At 38.8% G+C, this 6,816-nt stretch overlaps 1 pseudogene; it reads right to left on the bottom strand.

Moving 5' to 3' along the window:
• Window positions 1–4,860: 4,860 nt before the first annotated feature.
• Window positions 4,861–6,115, bottom strand: LOC149165113 (integrin-linked protein kinase 1 pseudogene; annotated as a pseudogene).
• Between the last annotated feature and the right edge of the window lie 701 nt (window positions 6,116–6,816).

The raw sequence follows: 6,816 nt of genomic DNA, 5'->3' as shown, positions 1-6,816 counted from the left end.
TCTTCCCATGGAGGGAAGAACTTTGACAAATCGAAAGTGCGATGCTTTCGTTTTCATGAGGTGGGCCATTTTGCTACAAATTGTCCACTAAGGAAATCCAAGAAGGGATCCGTGGAAAGATCAGAAGGTGAGGCATTGGCCTCACAGTTCGAGTTGGATTTCACACTGTTCGCATGCATGGTTTCATCCATGGTGGGAAGTGGTTGGTTTCTTGACAGTGGAGCTTCTTTCCACATGACTAGCGACAAGAGTTTGTTTAGTACCTTGGAGGAGAAAGATCTCCAGATACTCATAGCGATGGGTAATGATGAAAATTATAGTGTCTTAGGTGTAAGCATGGTTGTTTTTCAAAGGGAGCATGGAGCTCGCATTACCTTGACTGATATCATGTATGTACCAGGACTGAAGAGAAATTTGGTGTCGATAGCAGTGCTGGAAGACAGAGGCTATGATGTTGTCTTCAGTAAGGGAAAGGTTTTCCTTAGACACATCATCACTAGACATGTGAAGCAGATTGATTCACGAGTCAAGAACCTGTATGCTCTTGAGGTTCAAGATGCATGCAAAGCCTTGAGGAGCAAGGCAACTGATGGAGACTTTGTGGTTGAGAGGGAGAGTACATTACCTCTCAACATGCAGCGCCAGAAGAAGTCTCAGACGATTATGGAGGAGCCACGATTAGTGAATCAACTTCAAGAGGTTGTGGAGCAGCCAAAACTAGAGAAGTTGAGAGGAGATCTATTAGAGACATCTACTCATGCAGAGACCTACAGTAGGGGGAAATTTCAAGCCAAGTGGGTGGAGGGATCACATGCATCCATACCTCCAGGTAGGAGGTGGGATGATGTGGAGTGATCGTCCCAAGAAAGTTAGAATAGGGGCAGGATCCTTGAGGTACCCAACCTCTTTGATTCGACTTTGCTACAGGGGCCCCGACGAGGAGTAGCAGGACTGGATGAGTGGGTAGAGACAGATGCGGATGGAGCGGCAGAGAGAGCTACAGTGCAGGAGTCCGAAGACTGTGTAGAGCTAGCAGGTTGCAACAATGCGAGAGGCACAAGAGTGTTGCACCAGTGTAGGATGGCACAGAGAGGTGTGCAACGGTGCGAGATGCATGGAGTGTTGCAGCAGCTTAGAGGTCAGAGAGGGAGCACTTGTCAGCAGTAGGTAGAGCTTCAGCATCAGAGTATGTTTCTAGCCCAATAGATAGGTAAGTGGGGAGTTTTTTTGTTTCTAGAGTTGCTGGTGCAACCACACTTGGTAGAAGTGTTGCATGCAGAACATTCCAAAGGTACAAGATCAGGTTCGAGTTGAATGCCTTTCTTGTTAAGAGGGAGTGTTGAAAATGGCAACAAGAAATGCTAAAAATAGAAGTGCTAAAAATAGCATTGCTATAAATAGAAGTTTGGGTACCAGTGTTGGATTTAGCAACAGGGAATGAAAAATGGAAGTGCTAAAAATAACATTGCTATTTTTAGCAGTTCAGGATGGATTCCAATTTTAGTCAGTCCCTGGACTAAAATAGGAAGTAAAATTCGAATTTGAACTTAACAACTATTTGAAAATAAATTAATTAATTCACCATGAATTAATTAGTTGTGAAAAATCAAACATGAAGTCTATGTGAGCACATGCAAAAGTTTCTCTATTAATTGAGGAATTTATCCATCAGTTAAAGAGATAAGGATGAGTTCTAATTTGAGTTGTAATTAGTTGGCTCAGTTAACTGAGTCAAGTCCAGTTAGATTGATTTAAACAATTTGTTTATATTAATGTAAGTTCGATTAGTTAATGCATGCTTGCATATAACTGCTACTCTTCAGATAACTGAATATTCTCTCATACATAACTCATGCATGTCAGTTCAGACAAAGACCCAATTGAGATTAGAGGAGGGACAGTGTACTATCAGTTGGATGGATTTTTCCTATAAAGGAAACTCATCCATGGAGAAGGATTCATCTCCTTTAGGATTGCGTAGTTGGATCAGAGGTTAGTAAGTGTGTGTTGAGGCCAATTCACACTAGTGGCTGCACTGGACCCCAAGGAAAATTGCGCAAAGAAATAGGAGGCTTGAAGGGAAGAGGAGAAGGTTTGAGAGAGGCCTTTGTCTAGCTATGAGCATCAGAGGGATTGCAGAGAAAGCAAGATAGCTTGTGAGCTGATTCTTTTTGTAATCCAGACTATATTTCCACTTGTATGATAATACAAATTTGGGGTTTTAGGCTGAGGCTTTCCTCGGGTTATTTCTTCTGTATTATGTGTGATTGATTTCTTCTTATCAATTATATGTGTTCAATTGATCTTGCTCAATTCGATTAAGCTTCCGCATAATTGGTTTTAGAAGTAGATCAAGTATTTTTCTCTAGTATATTGCATTATCAGGTGATCTACAGGTGGGAATTTCTACAATGTCTCCATGTGAAGGTTGATGGTATTGTTGTGGAATGTATCGTCGTGAGTGTATGGTTGTATGTGCATTTGTTATGCATGTTTGTGTATATATGATGTTATGGAGCCATTGTCATGGTGAAGGTTGTTGTGCATGAGGTCATTGTATGCAATTAGGTCATCATGATGTTATTGGTATGTTATGATGCTAATGTGTTGGTTGAGATAGAGCAGGAGATGCAGATCATCATAATGAGGTTGCAGCAATAGAATTTGGGGTAAGAGAAAATCGTCATACAAGTTTGTATCTTTGGCATGCATGTATGTGATTCATGGTTGTTGTAAGAATCAGGGTTACTTATATGGTTGTCATTATATTATTTTTATGGTTATATATATGATAAATGGTAGTTGATTAGTGTAGTCATATACACGTGTCAGATAGTCATGAATGATAGTAACTTGTGGTTGTATGCATTGTTGTTGTTGTTTTATGTTAGTTAACCTGATGATTATGTTATATGTCATTCATAAATATGTTATATGTTAACTTGTAGTTAGCTTGATGATTATGTTATGTGTTGTTGATGAACATGTTATATGTTAACTTATTATTGTTATATGTTAGTTAACTTGATGATTAGGGTTATAGCATTAATATCTTGATGTTATATGTATCATGCTAAATTGTATTGGCCTATGCAGATGGTTAGGGTTATGAAATTCAAGTATGAGTCCACTTATTTGTGACATTGTGTTGTGCTAATCTAGGCTAATCATACATCTGTGATTTTTATGCATGAAGGACAAATGTTTATGAGCTTATGATGTGAACATGTTAGTTAGTTATTGTTATGGATATCATGACCTTATTTATGTTTGAGTTGATATGTCGTGAATTGATATCATGCTAATCTAGATTGGTTGTGCAAACAAGATAGCCTCCCCTGAGATACATTAAGGTATGAGTTTTCTTATGTCATATACTTGGCGCTTCATTGTTTGATTATGTCATCTATTTGGTGTTTGAGTGTTTGGTGTCTATTATGTCATCTAGTTCATTTATTTAACATGGTATGTTTGCAAGTTGGTTGAATGTTTGATGAATTTCATAATATGAGTATGTGTTCAAATGATCTTGTTTTAAGATGATTGTACTAATGCATATCTGAGTGTAAGTAGGTGACATTGCAACATTATGTCTAATGGCTATGAGTTAACTATGGATTATGACATGATTGTTAGTCTTGGTAAAGGTTGATTTCAAATTGATAGATATGATTGTCTTGATCTTTGGAACATGTGATCGACATGTGTGAATGGTTGTGGGAAAATTGCTTGGTATTAGCATGAAAAGGTAATGATTTATTTGTTTATATAACTATCCATTGTGTTAGCGCTTGAAATTTCACCTCAGGCTGAGAAAGGTAAACCTCAAGGCAACATCAAACCACTTAGCCTCGTAGCTAGCCCTACGGGGCAGGAGAGGGCTCTCTCCGGTCTATCTCGGTAAAGCTCTTCAATTGGTGAGATGACCAATAGGGTAACACTGATTTTAGGCTAGTAAACTGATAAAAAGGGATTTTTAATAAATGATGGGGTTTTTCTGGGCTGCATGGGGTAAAGAAATAGCTTGAACAGAGAAATGTAATCAAAACACAGATTATCTCTTGAGGCAAGGTAGGCAAGAAATTTAACACCAAATTTAGATTAAATGAGATGGCAAGACTGCTGAGGAGCTGACAAGGGCATAGAAGATGAATCCTTGTCAAACAGAAGAAAACATTGAATATTGAACAAACTTAAAGGCAGAGCATACAAATGATGAATTCTACCTTAACACTTCATTTGTTCAATTAGAAATGATAATGAAGTGAAATGAAACATAACAGATCACATATGAAACACAAGAAAAACTTATGCTAAATTATCATACCACAGGAATCTCAGAAGTCAGAGCTGTATTTTCATTAAACTCTCTGCCAAAAACTGTACATGGTAAGCTCTCTATTCTCCAGCACTCAGAACTCTCCCCTCTCTCTCTCTTTTTTTTCTTACACTCAGAATTTACAATAAAAAAAATACTATCTGTAGGAAACAGATCGACCCAAAACAGGGGCGTTGTTTCAACTGAAGTTACATAAATAGAACATGTAACAATTTTCTCCTCGAAAATCTCTAACCAAAAAGCCTAACAATTGGAGCGCAGACCCCATCGTATGACTAACTGAGGTCATAGATAAGAACGAATCCTATTCATCTGGTAACAGGTGTCTTTGTTTATTTTTGGCTGAAGTGAAGGCCAGGTGTCAAGGACGTGCGCCAAATTTTTCTAGTTGACAAATCCTTTTTGGATATTTTCCCAAACCTTTCGCTCTCCTCGAGATTTCTCTTCATCATCTGTGGATGTTCCTTTAAAAATCACAGCTTTCCCACGTTGCTCTAGCAACTTAAGTGCCCAGATTAAAACTATGCGATCAATGCCAGCAAGCTCTGTTTGACACATAAGGGCCTTATTCTGTCTAGACGCACAATAATCGCAGAAAAGATTGGCCTGACACATGGGTTTCTATCCCAACATTCCTCAATCAACTCTTTCAGATCACTTGGATAATGCTTTGGCTTGAGTTTGAATGCTGGTCTCTTATCCTCCAAAGCCATCAGTCTGGAGAATTCTTCTGGTGATTTCGGGTGGAAAGGTGGGATACCTTCAATCATCTCATAAAGAATAAGACCAAACGAGAAAACGTCCACACTTCTATCAAATGCTTCATTTTTGTAAACCTCTAGCGCCATATATAACCTTAAGGTATCATCCAAGGGACGTCGATGCCATTCTCGAACATTATCTGATGATAACTTCAACAATTGACTCAATCCAAAATCTGTCACTTTCCAATGCCCCCCACTATCACGCAAAATATTTCTGGCACCTTGGCTTCAAATTACAATGGATGATTGCCTCCGGTTTGGATTCGTGAAGATAATTCATTCCTTTTGCAATCTCAAGAGCAATTCTCACTGCCTTTGCAGGTTGTAAATGTTCTTTCTTTTGGAGGTAACCGCTCAAATCTCCGTTTGGAAGATACTCTGCAATGATCATCATAGGAACATTTTGTGAGACAGCACCCACAAACTGAACCACATGAGGATGCCGAACCTTTTGTAGCAGTGTCAATTCATTCTTGAAACGTTTTATGCTTTCTGGGTCAGAATAATAGTCCTTGTTAAGAATCTTTACAGCAACTCTCGTCCCGTTCCACTTAGCTAATTGATAGCTACCCTTTGATGTCTCTGCACCTTGTGGAAATGACAGCTCTGCTGGATTTACTTCATATTCTGGAATCTGGAAAGGATTTGATACACTCATTGGTGTTTTAGGCATTTTTGCTCCTTTTGTTTTTAAGATATTGCATATTTTCGTGTTAAACTGGGAATAGGGTTTTGTCCATCACGCCAATAACCATCAAAACCAAATGAAAATATCTTAAGTGCCATAACTGCGGTCTCCTGCGTCCCCAAGACCTGGAATAATAAAACTGTTTTCATCCAGACCAAGATCAATAGTTCCAGTATAGACATGAAGCCCAGGAAATTTATCACTTAATTTTTGAAGTGCAGGGGAAGCAGCCACAGCCAAAACCACACGTATATCTTTGGGATCAATTCCCCTGTCCTTCAGTAGATCAATTGTGGCAACAATTGTCCCACCGGTCGCAAGCATTGGTCAGCTACAAGCACACGAGAACCCTCTGAAATCTTTCTGGCAGTTTGTTCAAATATAAGGTTGGTTGAAATGTATTCTCATCTCTATAACAGCCAACATGATATGTTTTTGTTGCAGGCAAAATAGATGCAGCATGCTCCACCAATACAAGACCAGCTCTCAAAACTGGCACTATCATCACGGGCTCTCTTGGATCAATGAACTCAATCACCAAAGTTCCATTCAGCTCTTTTGGAATTGTAGATAGAGGTAAGACAGAACGTATACTTGTCCAAGGCCCTTCCGGGCTAAGCCCAACCATCAAACCAATTTCACCATTGCTATATCTATTCAGAGAGTCCACTGTCAGACTCTTATCTCCTTGAGCAGTGAAGTAGGAAGTAGTAAGGGATATAAATCCACAATTTGAACATTCATTCTCGGCATCATTTGCACACTTTTTCTTTAATGGTTGTAAGCCAAATGTATCAGCACTTTTTGCATGATTCTTGGAAGTGATGCTTGTGACGGCCAATAATTTGTATCATTTTTCATAGGAATAGAAACTATTCCTGTCCTAACCCGGATTCCTTTTGAGAAATTTCAAATACAAATTGTTCAATTGATTGGATACCGAATCAATGATATCTTGGCAGTAAATAGGACTCATGTAATATAGAACATCATGCCAATGGCAAGCCAATTCCATTGCAAAACTG

Source organism: Pinus tabuliformis, chromosome 5_1 (genome assembly GCF_031772625.1).
Source record: "Pinus tabuliformis cultivar Carrire ecotype Pingquan chromosome 5_1, CPIR1, whole genome shotgun sequence".
In the NCBI taxonomy this organism is placed as follows: domain Eukaryota; kingdom Viridiplantae; phylum Streptophyta; class Pinopsida; order Pinales; family Pinaceae; genus Pinus; species Pinus tabuliformis.
The sequence above is the reverse complement of the archived record's forward strand: the minus strand, read 5'-3'. Positions and strand labels throughout refer to the sequence as shown.